The sequence below is a fragment of the Macrobrachium nipponense genome, chromosome 1 (genome assembly GCF_015104395.2).
Source record: "Macrobrachium nipponense isolate FS-2020 chromosome 1, ASM1510439v2, whole genome shotgun sequence".
NCBI classification, from domain to species: domain Eukaryota; kingdom Metazoa; phylum Arthropoda; class Malacostraca; order Decapoda; family Palaemonidae; genus Macrobrachium; species Macrobrachium nipponense.
Window position 1 is genome coordinate 109,765,492 of NC_087200.1, and position 13,598 is coordinate 109,779,089.

At 39.5% G+C, this 13,598-nt stretch overlaps 1 protein-coding gene across 1 annotated transcript in view; it reads left to right on the forward strand.

The window, feature by feature from the left end:
- Nucleotides 1-13,598, forward strand: part of LOC135219553 (Fanconi anemia group I protein-like) — a 258,047-nt gene that overhangs the window by 158,658 nt on the left and 85,791 nt on the right. The window lies entirely within an intron of this gene.

Genomic DNA, 13,598 nt, shown 5'->3' on the forward strand with positions numbered 1-13,598 from the left:
ATTTAAAATAGTATGGGTATACAATTAACCATGTATATTATTTATATAGAACTGCTATTCAAGAGGAAGCCTTTTAATGTTTCAACAGCATTTTCCCGTGTATGATACAGCACACCATACATATGACTGCTAAGTTTTTGCAGTATCCTGTGGTCACCAATTGGATTCCCTTTTTTACCTTAAACTGAAACCATTCTTTTATGGATTCCCTTTTTACCTTAAACTATAACCATTCTTTTATGTACACTAATAGACTCAAAGGGTAGGGAACAACTGTGAAATGCATATAGTTTAGGAATGAAACAAAGTAAAGGTGAAGTTTAATGGAGTATTAAATAAGAAATATTTCAAAGTGTACAAAAACCGAGAAAACGTGTGATAACCAAGACAAAATTTAATAGAAAAAAAATTTACAAAAATCGAAATGTACAGAAAAGAGAGGCATAGGAAAACTGAGGCTTGACTATATATATAATATATAATGTATATGTATATATTGATACAGATATACATACATACATACATATACTGTGTGTGTGTATATATATATATATATATATATATATATAGATATATATATATATATATATATATATTATATATATATATATATATATATATATTATATATATATATATATATGATATATAATATACATAGATATATATATATATAATATATATATATTATATATAGATATATATATATATATAATATATATATATATATAAGTTATATACATATATATTATATATATATATATATCATATACTATATATATATATATATATATATATATATATATATATATTTCTGGGCTCAACCTGTGCCGCTCCGTGAAATGCTCCTTATAGCATCATTTCTAAGGTATAAAAACTGCTATATATACCAGAGAAAAAAGTTGCATGGAATGCCGGGCATATGCCTAGCTTGCTCACCCATATAGGGTGTCGGTATAGTAACTGGGGCGTGAAAAAACCACTCTCAGAGGTAGGCTCTTACCACAATTAGTTATTCTCCTCTCCCAAACCACCCCCGTTACTACGAGGTGCCGTTTTTCTACATCCCACTACTGGCCGGCCCCGCCACCCCTCTACCACCCATGGGCCGTACCCTAAACATTCCTTTTCATAGCATCGTACGAAGTACTACTTTTTTTTGTTTTTTTCGTTTTGTTGATAATTTTGTGCTTGATTTTCATAATGTCGGACCTCCTGGAAGCTTCCACTACTAAGTTGAGTACTACTAATTTGGTTGTGCTATGCACTGAAAAAAGTTGCGTTCTATTTATCGTAGGTATTTCCTACGAGAATATGATCTTGATCAAGGATCGTAGATATCCGACCCAGTCGGCATTTTGTGTCGCCACTTCTCGGAGCTTTGTTTACATGTTGATTGACCATTAGGTTCCTCATACTAATTTGCAATAATTTTTTGTCCTAGACTATAGGAAATAAATGCAACCTTTTAATATTTTGTATAATTTTTATTACGATGTTTTCGTGGGTTTTAGATATTTTAGTGATTACGGCATACATGGGCTACGGTTCGAGCATTACATGTTCGAGTCATATCCTACTTTAGGGAGTTTCCCTTGGATTGACAACTTTTGAGCGTAATTTATCTTTGCATCTTAAATCGGCAATCACCCGATTTCGTAGAGATATTATTAAGAGTGATATAGCCTACTGACCATATCGGTATCTCACCCGATGTTGGAGACCTAGGGCTATTCTCGCTCGGCTTAATTTTTTTGTCTAGCTTAATATTATGTTATATCGTTGTGTGCCATTATTTACCTAATTATCTATTATTCACTTTAATTTTGGTCATTTAGTTTTGTAAGCTACATATCTCTTGGTTCAATTGGATCTTTATCATCGGTAGGGTTGTCCCACCTGACCGGTCATATGGTCCACTTGATCGCGACGAACCAGTTCGCTCTGCCGCTCCCGCCTTGTACCCCTTCGGGGAGATACCTTTTATCACACGATTCAGGTTACTAGCGGGTTTAGTTATAGTCTATATCGGGAGTGACGGAATATGTAGCGATATGGTCATACCATGAGTTAGGACAGTGACGCTTTTCTAGCTGGTTTCGATTGGCTTCCGAACGCACCGGATAGAGCAACTTATGCGTACACTCAGTCTCCCCTTTCGGGTTTCCGCCGCATTATTTTGATTCCGTTACAACCGGAATAGTTCTACACACTAATATTTTAGTGTATTGATTAGATTCAGGTATCTCACCCTGTTCTGATATCGTAGACTACACACAAATAGAATTTTGTCGGTCGATCCCGGAAGAGGCGTACAGACGTAGCCTACTAAATCTTATATTCTCTTGTTTACTATGCACGAAATTTCGGAGCAGGCGGACAGACTACGTAACCGATATCCGCCGCTCAACACCTTTTGGTTCAGTATACGTCTACCTTGGTAGCGATACAATCATTGGAGAATATTTTTTCCTTAAGTGGATTTAGTTTCCCGGAGCAGGCGGATAAATACGAAGTTAGATCCGCCATAATTTTCAACAGAATAGAAAGATTCATAGACTAAATGACCGAGCTGTATATGTTAAGATTTAGTATATACAGAAGGCTATTTTTATTATATATGTTATAATTTAAGATTACGATAAATAATCCGGGGCTTCCGGTAGTTTATATATACAAATTGAATACTTATGTATCAATTAACTTTACAGGTGGTGCGTTGTCAGATGACAGCTTGCGCAGCTGTCCTTCAGCAAAGGTGTGGACATGAGGTTTGCAGGTCCCATGCACCCTGCGCCGTACAGGGTCGATGACCCTCATCGTCTGGCATCCGGATGCGTGTGAGATCTGTTATGGGCTTTTTGCCGATATAACCTCGGACTCGGTGAGTACGCACTTAGATATTTCATTACTAATTATGAGATAGGGTGTTCAAGAAGTGAACAAATTATTCTCTTTAGTTTTAAGAAAGTGATAACCCTAATTAGTACTTCTTTTTCAGACCCCACAGGCTGTCAAGAACACATCTCTTTCAACCCTCAAGATCTGGGTTGGCGGATTCGGCCGTAACGTCAAGGTGCATAACTCAGAGGAGTTATGCACCCTCCTCTACCCAAATGCCAAGATGTCAGCGGCAGTTCCAAGGAAGTGGCTGCACCCATTATTGCCAAGATAAGGGAAGACACGCAGTCCTTGCCTGAAGATCTTGAGGGACTGGGGGAAGAAGTGTTGGAAGACGTGGCGGCCATCAGCCTTGACATAGAACCAATGGTTCTGGATGCCAGCGATCAAGGTAGGGAGGTAAGTGGGGCAAGTAGTGTGCGGTCTAAGATTCCTGTTCTTAGCCCTGCACCATCTTTAACATCTTCACATGCTTCTTTTCAAGGGTTTACTGCAAAGACCATGGTTGGGGACAAACCAGGCTCAGTAATCCCAAAAGTCAAACACTTGAGGAAGGCCTTATCTAAGCCAAGTAAACCATCTAGGTTACCGAGACTTACCAAGTCATTAACTGCATCTAAGTCTTCGGAGATTCCGGTAGCAGCTACTCCCCTACATCACGGGTCGAGATCAAGGAGCTCCAAATCTAAGGCTTCAGAACCTTCCTTTGATCCGGTTGCCTTCTCTAATCTTTTAATGGAGAAGATGGGAAGTATGGTACAATCTCAGATTGGAACCATCTCGGATCGGTTGCAGTCTATGGACACTTTTGCTCAGAGACTGCAAAATCAGGAGAACATGTTAGAAAATCTCCTGAGAACCGGACTGCCACAACAACAACAGTTTGTGATGCCAGACGCTTCCAAACTTCCGGCTTTCGTAAAGAGCAATCCGTGGCGATTGGCTTTACATGCACCATTCGTGGATGGCATGTTTAACCATAGAAGGATGTGGAACTCCGGCCGGTAGAGGACTTTGAATTCTACCCGCCGGGATTGCAGTTTCCCTTCCCAGGATATGCTCGACTGACAGAGGAAGCGCTAGTAAGACTAGATAAGATTCCTAAGGAGACGATGATCTATCCTAAGGAACAGGCTCAGTCCGCATGGGTCCGGACATTGAACGAATGGGAGTGTGTGAACACAATGTTGTCCCCCCATAAGAAGTTCTTTACACAATGTTTGTAGTAGAAGGTCAAACACCGACACCTTGTACTACAAAAGTGGTTGATCTGGCTCTTCAGGCGGCTATGGAGGACAAGCCCATGCCACAACTAAGAGAGTCGGAGTTGACTTCTCTACTTTTTCCGGGAGATCATGAATGCTGGGTTGATGCCCCCAGCAACTTTCACCACAGGGAAACTGAACATTGACTGTGCCTCTACACAGTTCAGTGACAAACTTCGAGACTCCCCAGAATCCTTGGTCAGAATCGAGTATGAGGCACGTACTCGGTTAAGTAGATCAATCAACTCCGCTACAATGGCAGAAATGGCTTCGCTGGTATACCAAGATGAGTCATTGTTCAAGATCCTTACCAAGTCTCTCCTCCTCACACTTCAAAGTGATGCCTATGACTTTGCTGTAGCACGCCGTTCGTAATTGCAGAAAGCATGTGCTTTCAGAAGCTACAATAAGGCATGAGCCAAATAAACTGATCAAAAGCCTCAATTTGGGGCCCAGGACTTATTCCCGGAAGACATTGTTAAACAGTGTCTTAGGTGAGGCTGCTAGGGTCAATCAAAGTCTCAAAAGTTCGTGGGGCCTGATGCCAAACGGAAATATGAACAATCAGGAAATCAGACAAGAGGCAGGAAGAGGTTTAGGAACTTCCAAATCATACCAGACTCCACAACCCCAAGCTGTCGTTCAGACGACGATTCCTGTACCTCAAGGGACTCAGCGTCTACGTCTAAATCCCCAACCCCCAACAACAACAATACGTTTGGATGACTCAGCCTCCTCAACATCAAGCTCCTTCTCCGGCTTTTAACCCCTCCTTTGAGACACAAGGAGTGTTCCATGGGTACAATAGGTACCACCAGAGGTAGTAGAGCCAGAGGTAACTTTCATAATAGAGGTGGAAAGGAAGGGACTTCAACAAGAGGCAGAGGACATAGGGGTAGACGAGGAAAACAGACCCTCTTCAAACCATTGAGACATCTCAGGTAAGGGGAAGACTATACAAATTCGGAGCCGGTGGAGGTTCAGCAAGTGGGCTTCCAGCATAGTATCCAAGGGTCTGGGGTGGAGTTGGAATAAAAGGGCCCCCCTCCACTAACCAGTTTCATCAAGCTCCATCGGCAGAACTAGACCTATACACCAAAGATCTTTTGCCAAAGAATAGCAAATAAAAGAAAGTAAGATCTTTGAAATTTCAAGGACGCTTTGTCAGCGTGCCAAAGAAAGACTCAGAACAAAGAAGGGTGATTCTAGATTTGTCACATCTGAATACTTTTACATTCGATGCGACAAGTTCCATATGTTGACTATCTCGCAGGTGCGGGACCTTACTTCCCCGTGGGAGGGCCGTCACCACCTCTATAGATCTTACAGACGCTTACTATCATGTTCCGATAGCAAGGCAGTTTCGTCCCGTTTCTAGGATTCAAACTAGGCAGAAGGGCATACTCATTCAAAGTGATGCCATTCGGACTCAGTATAGCGCCCAGGATATTTACGAAGCTGGCAGAGACAGTAGTCCAAGAGCTGAGAACTCAAGGTAATACAGTTAGTGGCCTATCTAGACGATTGGCTTATATGGGCCAGCAATGTAGAGGATTGCGTAAAGGCGACAAACAAAGTCATAAAATTTTTGGAACACCTTAGGTTTCAAAATAAACCTCAAGAAGTCCCGTCTTACTCCAGCAGCACGTTTCCAATGGTTAGGACTGCAATGGAACCTAATCACACACAGACTATCTCTTCCCACTCAACAAAAAGGAAAGAAATAGCAAAGAAAACAAAAAAGTTTTCTCTTTTTTAAGGACAAATTAACGTCCAGGAGAAGACAAGAAAGAATTCTAGGCTCACTTCAGTTTGCATCAGTAACAGACACATTACTAAAGGCAAACTGAAAGATATAAATCGGGTATGGCGATCCAAGGCGAACAACGAGGAAACGAGACAAAATATCTCTAATTCCACAATACTAAAGAAAAGATTGCTACCTTGGACCAAGGCCAAGAATCTGGCAAAATCGATTCCCCTACGATTTCCACCACCAGCGTTGGTAATACACACAGACGCTCTCTAAGCGCGGTTTGGGGAGGTTACTCCCAATACGAAAAAGTCCAAGGTTTGTGGTCAGTAACGTTGCGTCAACTCCACATCAACATATTGGAAGCCATGGCAGTATTCTTAACTCTCAAGAAACCTAGCCCCGGCAAAGAAGCAACACATCAGATTAATTCTAGACAACGAAGTAATAGTCCATTTGCTTAAACAGAGGAGGATCCCAAATCAAGTCACATAAATCATGTGATGATAGCAATCTTTTACGATTGCAACAAGAAACCAATGGCCCACCTGTCAGCTGTACACCTGGCAGGAGTGAGAAATGTGGTAGCAGACGCACTTTCAAGGACAACTCCGCTGGAGTCGGAAATGGTCATTGGACAAAGATTCATTCAATTGGATTTGTCAACAGATTCCGAACCTTCAGGTGGACCTATTCGCCACGGGAATCCAAACAACAAACTAAAATGTTATGTTGCTCCCAACCTGGACCCCCCTCTTGGCTTATGCCACGGACGCCATGTCCATAGATTGGAACACCCTGGCAAAGAATTTATCTGTTCCCTCCGATAAACATGTTAATGAAAGTACTAGACAAACTCAGGACTTTCAAAGGTCAGATAGCTCTGGTAGCCCCCAATTGGCCCAAGAGCAATTGGTTTTCCTCTGATGGTAGAACTAGGACTCCTCCCTCGGCGGATCCCAGATCCCAAGTTGACACAGGTAGTACAAACTCGCAGTGTGTTTAGCTTCCTCAAGAATTCGGAGTGCCCTAACTTTATGGACTTTATGAAATTTGCAGCACAAAGAGATGCTAACATTGATCCTCTAAATACCTTGTTTCTAGAGTCAGATAAAAGAGACTCAACCCTTCGTCAATATGATTCAGCTGTAAGAAAAACTGGCAAAGTTCTAAATTTTTTTTTTTTTTTTTTCTGAGATTCTAAGGTTAGAGCAATGACTCGGAACCTAGCAGTTACCTTTTTTAGGACCCTGTTTGAAACGGGATTAGCAGCTAATACAATTACAACAATTAAATAAACTGCCTTGAAGAAGATATTTCAGATTGGGTTTAATATTAATAATTACAGATTCATATTTTTCATCAATTCCAGCAAAAGCTTGCGCCAGACTAAAAACCAGTAACCCGCTCCCACACACAGTTTCCTGGTTTTAAATGATGTTTCTTAAACTGGCCTCTGAAACCAATAATGATTCATGTTCATACATAACACTGTTTAGAAAAACTTTATTTTGGTAAGTTTAGCATCTGGAGCCAGATATCTGAGCTTTCAGCATTATCTAGAGAACCGACGCATCATTATGTTTTTTTTCTCGCATCTGGGGAAGTACAAATCTTTCCAGACAAGAGATTTTTAGCAAAGAATGAGGATCCACAGAACCGATGGTCACCGTGGAGGATTGGTCCCACTTCCACAGGATCCATCCTTATGTCCAGTTAACACTTTGAAAGCTTATCTGAACAGAACTTCTAATAAGTCTTCAGGCCCGTTTATTTTATTAGAGAAAATGGAGGAAACATTTCCTAAAAGGAATTAGACAGCAGATTACTTTATTTTATCAAACAAGCTAACCCAGAATCAATTCCACATGCTCATGGATATTCGAGCAGTAGCCACGTCAGTTAATTATTTTCACCATATGAATTTTAAAGATTTAAAAAAAAAGTATACAGGTTGGAAATCACCATTAGTATTTAAACGCCATTACTTAAAATCCTTGGAAGCCCTAAAATTTGCAACAGTGGCAGCAAGGAAATGTAGTTCCTCTGAATTATCAGAAAACCATGTTAAGAAGTAATTCATTAGTATTCCTTACCTTTCTTTCTCCCCTACCTGCCTCATTATTGTCCCTGCCTTAGCCTTGTTACTCACCTGTAATTAAAATTAAGATTTGGTACTCACCTGTATTGTAATTAACCTGTTCCGGTACTCAACATTTAGTTTATTGGATGTAAATTGTATAGTATTAAGATATATTGTGATATCTTTTGATGGTTTCCAAGAAATTCTTGGACCCCTCCTTTTGAGTACCAGTATAGTATTATATATTTGTCTTGTATAAAGGTTACTAGTAGACACCTTTATTTTCTTTTGGAAATGTTTTTCCTGAATAAGTTTTTGATAAACTGATTACTTTTATGTCAGTTTGTATTAGATTATATATTTTGATACAGTATTAAAGTTCCTTGCTTTATAATATCCTAGTTTTATTCCTATTCCTTTTCAGGTAACTTAATTACAAGCTATTGGACCAATTCTCTGTTACTATTTCACGGAGACGGCACAGGTTGAGCCAGGAAAAGGGATTTTGACAGAGGAAAAATCTATTTCTGGGCGAGAGACCTGTGCCGCCCAGTGAACCCACCCTTGTTTTTCCTCACCCTAGGACTGGTCCAAGCTTGGGGATGCTATGAGGAATGTTTAGGTACGCATGGGTGGTAGAGGGGTGGCGGGCAGTAGTGGGATGTAGAAACGGCACCTCGTAGTAACGGGGGATGTTGGGAGAGAGGAGATAACTAATTGGGAAGAGACCTCTGAGAGTGGTTTTCACGCCCCAGTTACTATACCGACACCCTATATGGTGGGTGAGCGAGATAGGCATATGCCCGGCATTCCATGCAACTTTTTTCTCTCTGGGTATATTATAGCAGTTTTATACCTTAGAAATGATTGCTATAAAGGAGCATTTCACTGGGCGGCACAGGGTCTCTCGCCCAGAAATAGATTTTTCCCTCTGTCAAAATCCCTTACATACACACAGTAGTACCTCGACATATGAAGTTAATCTGTTCCGAGGCGCCCTTCGTATCATGAGGTTTTCGTATCTTGGACCACATTTTACATGTTAAAATGGCTAATCCGTTCCAAGCCCTCCAAAAACACCCCAGTAAATTTCATAATAAAGCTAAATCGACCTATAAGCAATGAAATACTAACAACAAATTGGACCATTCAATACCTAACTTAATAACATAATGCACAAATTAACCTGTAAATAAAAGTGTATAGTGTACATGGTATACAAGAAATACTGTTACATTAAAATGTGGAAGCTTACCTTTCGAGTGAGGCTATCTCCAAAAGTGGCGGCAGAGGAGGAGGAGGACAAACGGCAGATACGTATGTACACTTAACTTTACAAAACACAAAAAAATGTAAGGAAAACTAAACTAAAATTTACGAAAAACACATTAACCTTAAACGCCGAAGCAGTAAAATAAAAATTGTCTCCTGTGTGCCGGAGGTGTTTCGGAGTGAGCGCGGAAGCGGGAAAAAATATTTTTTTCAAAAATCACCAGTGCGCTTAGTTTTCAAGATTAAGAGTTCATTTTTTGGCTCCTTTTTTATCATTGGCTGGAAGTTTAGTATGCAACCATCCAGAAATGAAAAAAAATGATCATTATCATATATAAATATTGTGATATATGATAGCGCAAAACAAAATTTCATATATAATTGTATTCAAATCGCGCTGTGCGCAAAATGGTTACAGGTAACAAGTTATTTTTCTTTTTTTCGTTGTAATGTACAGTAAACTGCGATCATTTTGGTATATAAACACATTGTAAAACGATAAAAGCAACACAGAGAAAATATTATCACAAAATAATGCATGAATATTCGTAACGTGCAGACGTAAACAAATATTTTTTTCAAAAATTCACCATAAATCTAAATATTGTCCTAGAGACTTCCAATTTCTTTCAAAATGAAGACAAATGATTGAATATACTATACTGTAAGGATATTAGCTTACAATTGCAGTTTTTGACCATATCTGACGAGTTAAAGTTGACTGAATGTCGAAAAAAATTTTTTTATATATAATTTTTTTATATGCAATTTATTTCAGAAATGAGAAAAGCTACAACCTTAAAATATTTTTCGTTTTATTCTACATGAAATTGCGCACATTTCTTATATATAAAACTCTATGAAATGCCTAATATGAAAAGGAGCAAATATTCCGAGAATGGGACGTACGCATTTCGGAGATTTGTGGCGGAGAATCCACGCCCGGAGGGAAGGAAAGTTTTTTTTTTTTTTTAATTCACCATAAAATCTAAAATATTGTGCTAGCGACTTCGAATTTGTTTCAAGATGAAGATAATGACTGAATATTACTAGGACTGTAAGAGTTTTAGCTTACAATTGCGTTTTTCGGACCATTTCGATAGAGTCCAAAGTTGGACCAGAAACGTGGTTTTTTTCTATTTATCGTGATTTATATGCAAATATTTCAAAAATGAGTGAAGCTACAACCTTCAATTATTTTTAGTTGTATTTTTACATGAAATTGCTCACATTTTCATATATAAAAACTTTATGTAACGGCTTAATTTAAAATGGTGCAAACGTTACCACAATCGCATGTATGATTTTTTCGGAAGTTACCGCGCGGACGTAAAGAAAATGTTATTTTTTCATAAATTCACCATAAATAGAAATATTGTGCTAGAGACTTCTTAATTTGTTGCAAAATGAAGGTAATGATTGCATATTACTAGAATATAAGAGTTTTAGCTTACAATTGCGTTTTTTCGACCATTTCTTTGGTAGAGTCAGAGTTGACCAAAGGTTGAAAATTCATTTATCATTTTATTATATGAAAATATTTCAAAATTGATAAAAGCTACAACCATGGGTTGTTTTTAGTTGATAAGTGCATGAAATTGCGCACATTTCCATATATAAAAAACTTTATGCAACGGCTGACTGATTTTAAAATGGTGCTAACATTACCACAATCGCATGTATGAGGTTTTTTCGGAAGAGTTACCGCTTGGACGTAAGGAGAACGTTTTTTTTCATAAATTCACCATAAATCGAAATATTGTGCTAGAGACTTCCAATTAGTTGAAAAATGAAGGTAAATGATTGAATATTACTAGAATATAAGAGTTTTAGCTTACAATTGTTGTTTTTTGACCATTTCGGTAGTCAAAGTTGACAGAAGGTTGAAATTTTTGGCACTTATCGTATTTATATGAAAATATTTCAAACTGATAAAAGCTACAATCATGAGTATTTTGTTTTTTTTTTGTTGTATTCTACATAAAAATGCGCAATTTTCATATATATACTCCATGCAACGGCTTGATTTAAAAAAATGGTACAAAAATTATGTCAAAGTGACTAAATAATTTCCGAGATGTGTCACAGATACTTGTTTAGTGCGATAAGAAAGAAATTCGCGCTTGCGCGCCTGCATAACGATTGTAAAACAAAAAAACACCTTGATCCGTCACTCCCAGCATCCCCCAAGGCGCGTGATTCAAGGGTTTTCGGCTGGTAGACCTAAAAGTATTTTCAGCGAATTTAAAAAAAAAAAACTTGTATGTCGACGTAAAATACGTCCAGTCGGCGTTTAAGGGTTAACAAAACTGTAACACTTAACTTACAAAAAAACTAAAATTGAAAAATTTTTTCTTCTTTTTTTTATTTTTTAAATTTTAACTTTTTTTTGTTTTTTTGTTTTTACTTTACGTGTTTTTTTTTTTTTTTTTTTTTTTTTTTTTTTTTTTTTTTTTTTCAGGAATTTCAACTTTCTGTTTTTTATCACTTTGTTCATCCTTTTGTTTTTGCTTACAACTTTCTGTTTTTTATCACTTGGTTCTTCCTTTTTGCTTACTCCTGCTAATGCTAAAGGCCTCTTTTAAAAAATAACGATCTAAGGAAGATTGCCTTCTGCCTACTTTTCACAATGTTCCTGAAACGGACTCAGGCAAACGTCATCAAACTGCGCAAAGCATACGACCTGTGTGAGCCTTTTCGGGGTTGTCTTTTTTTTTCTCTTTTTTTTTTTTTTTTTTTATTTTATAAACAATTGCCACTTTATGATAAGCGGCTAGAACATCCTTAATTTCTGCTGTTGTCATAGGGTCCTCCTCCTCTTCCTCGCCGCTGCTAGAGAACTCCTCTTGAACGACGTTATGTTGCATGGCCTCCAACTCCTTCAGGTCATCTGTCGTAAGCTCCTCTTGGTGCTCCTCGAGAAGGTCGTTGATGTCGTCCTCGTCGACGACCAGCCCATGGACTTGCCGAGTGCAACGATCTCGTCAAGATCTGGTTGGGAAACAGTTTCGGGATCGTCAAATCCCTCGAATTCTCGGGCGGATACGGCATCAGGCCAGAGTTTCCTCCACGAGGAATTCAAGGTTCGCCTCGAAAACCTCCTGCCCAAGCTTGGTCGATGAGGTCGAATGCAAATGACGATGTCGAAATGCTCCTTCCAAAATTTACGAAAGGTGAGGTTTGTGGTAACGGTAATGTCGAAACTTCTTTTGAAAGATGTTTCGTGTACAGCTTCTTAAAGTTTGATATCACTTGCTGGTCCATGGGCTGGAGGGAGAGGCGGGGTTGGTGTTGGGCGGAAGAAAAAGAATCTTGACGAAGGAATACTCGCTAGGATATTCTCTCGAGGCCAGGAGGGTGGGGAGGGGCATTGTCCAACACCAGCAGACATTTCAGAGGGAGGCGCTTCTCCCAAAAATTTCTTCACTGTCGGGCTGAAACACAGATTTACCCACTCATCACAGTTGAAGACTTGCTGAGAACTGTAAGCCTTCCTTGGTCATCATCTTGTTGAACGTCTTTTTAAATGCTTCGGCCGCTTTTATGTCCGAGCTGGCAGCCTCCCCATGCCGCATCGCCGAATGGATGCCAGTCCGTTTACGAAATTTCTCGAACCAGCCATGCGGAGCCTTGAACTCTGGGATTTGCGTTGATGTCCCTTCCCCTCCTTCGTCTTCCGCCTGCGCAATCAAATCGCCGAAAATAGCGCTGGCCTTGTGGGAGATTGCCATCTCCGTTATCGTATCGCCAGCGATTTCTTTGTCTTTTATCCAGACAAGAAGCAGCCGTTCCATCTTGTCGTGCACGTGGGTCCTCTTGTTGGACAAAATAGTGATGCCCTTGGAAGGTGTAGCTGCTTTGATGACATCCTTCTGTTTAAGGATGGTGCCCATTGTTGACGGATTTCGGCCGTATTCCTTGGCGATCACACTCAGTCGCAAGCCAGTTCATTACTTCTTGATAATCTCCATCTTTGTCTCCAGAGAGAGCATTCGCTTCTTTCCGTGAATTTCAACTTTCTTGGGACCCATGACTACGTTATCTTGTACGTAATTTATGTATAAGTAGAATAAAGTTTTCGCACAACACGATAAAGTACGTATACTGCAACTAAATCACTGACGAATTTACGTTACTAAACGAAATCGTTAGACCGAACAAATACCACGTCCGTTCGATAACGATGCTCGGTACCGAGTGGCAGAGGCACACCACAACGTACATAGATGCATGATGATGGGAGGGATGCTGGCCAATAGGAGAGAAGGATCTCATGGCCGCGACTAGCATCAGGAACCAATGGGAGAGCAAAGGGGATGGTAGCG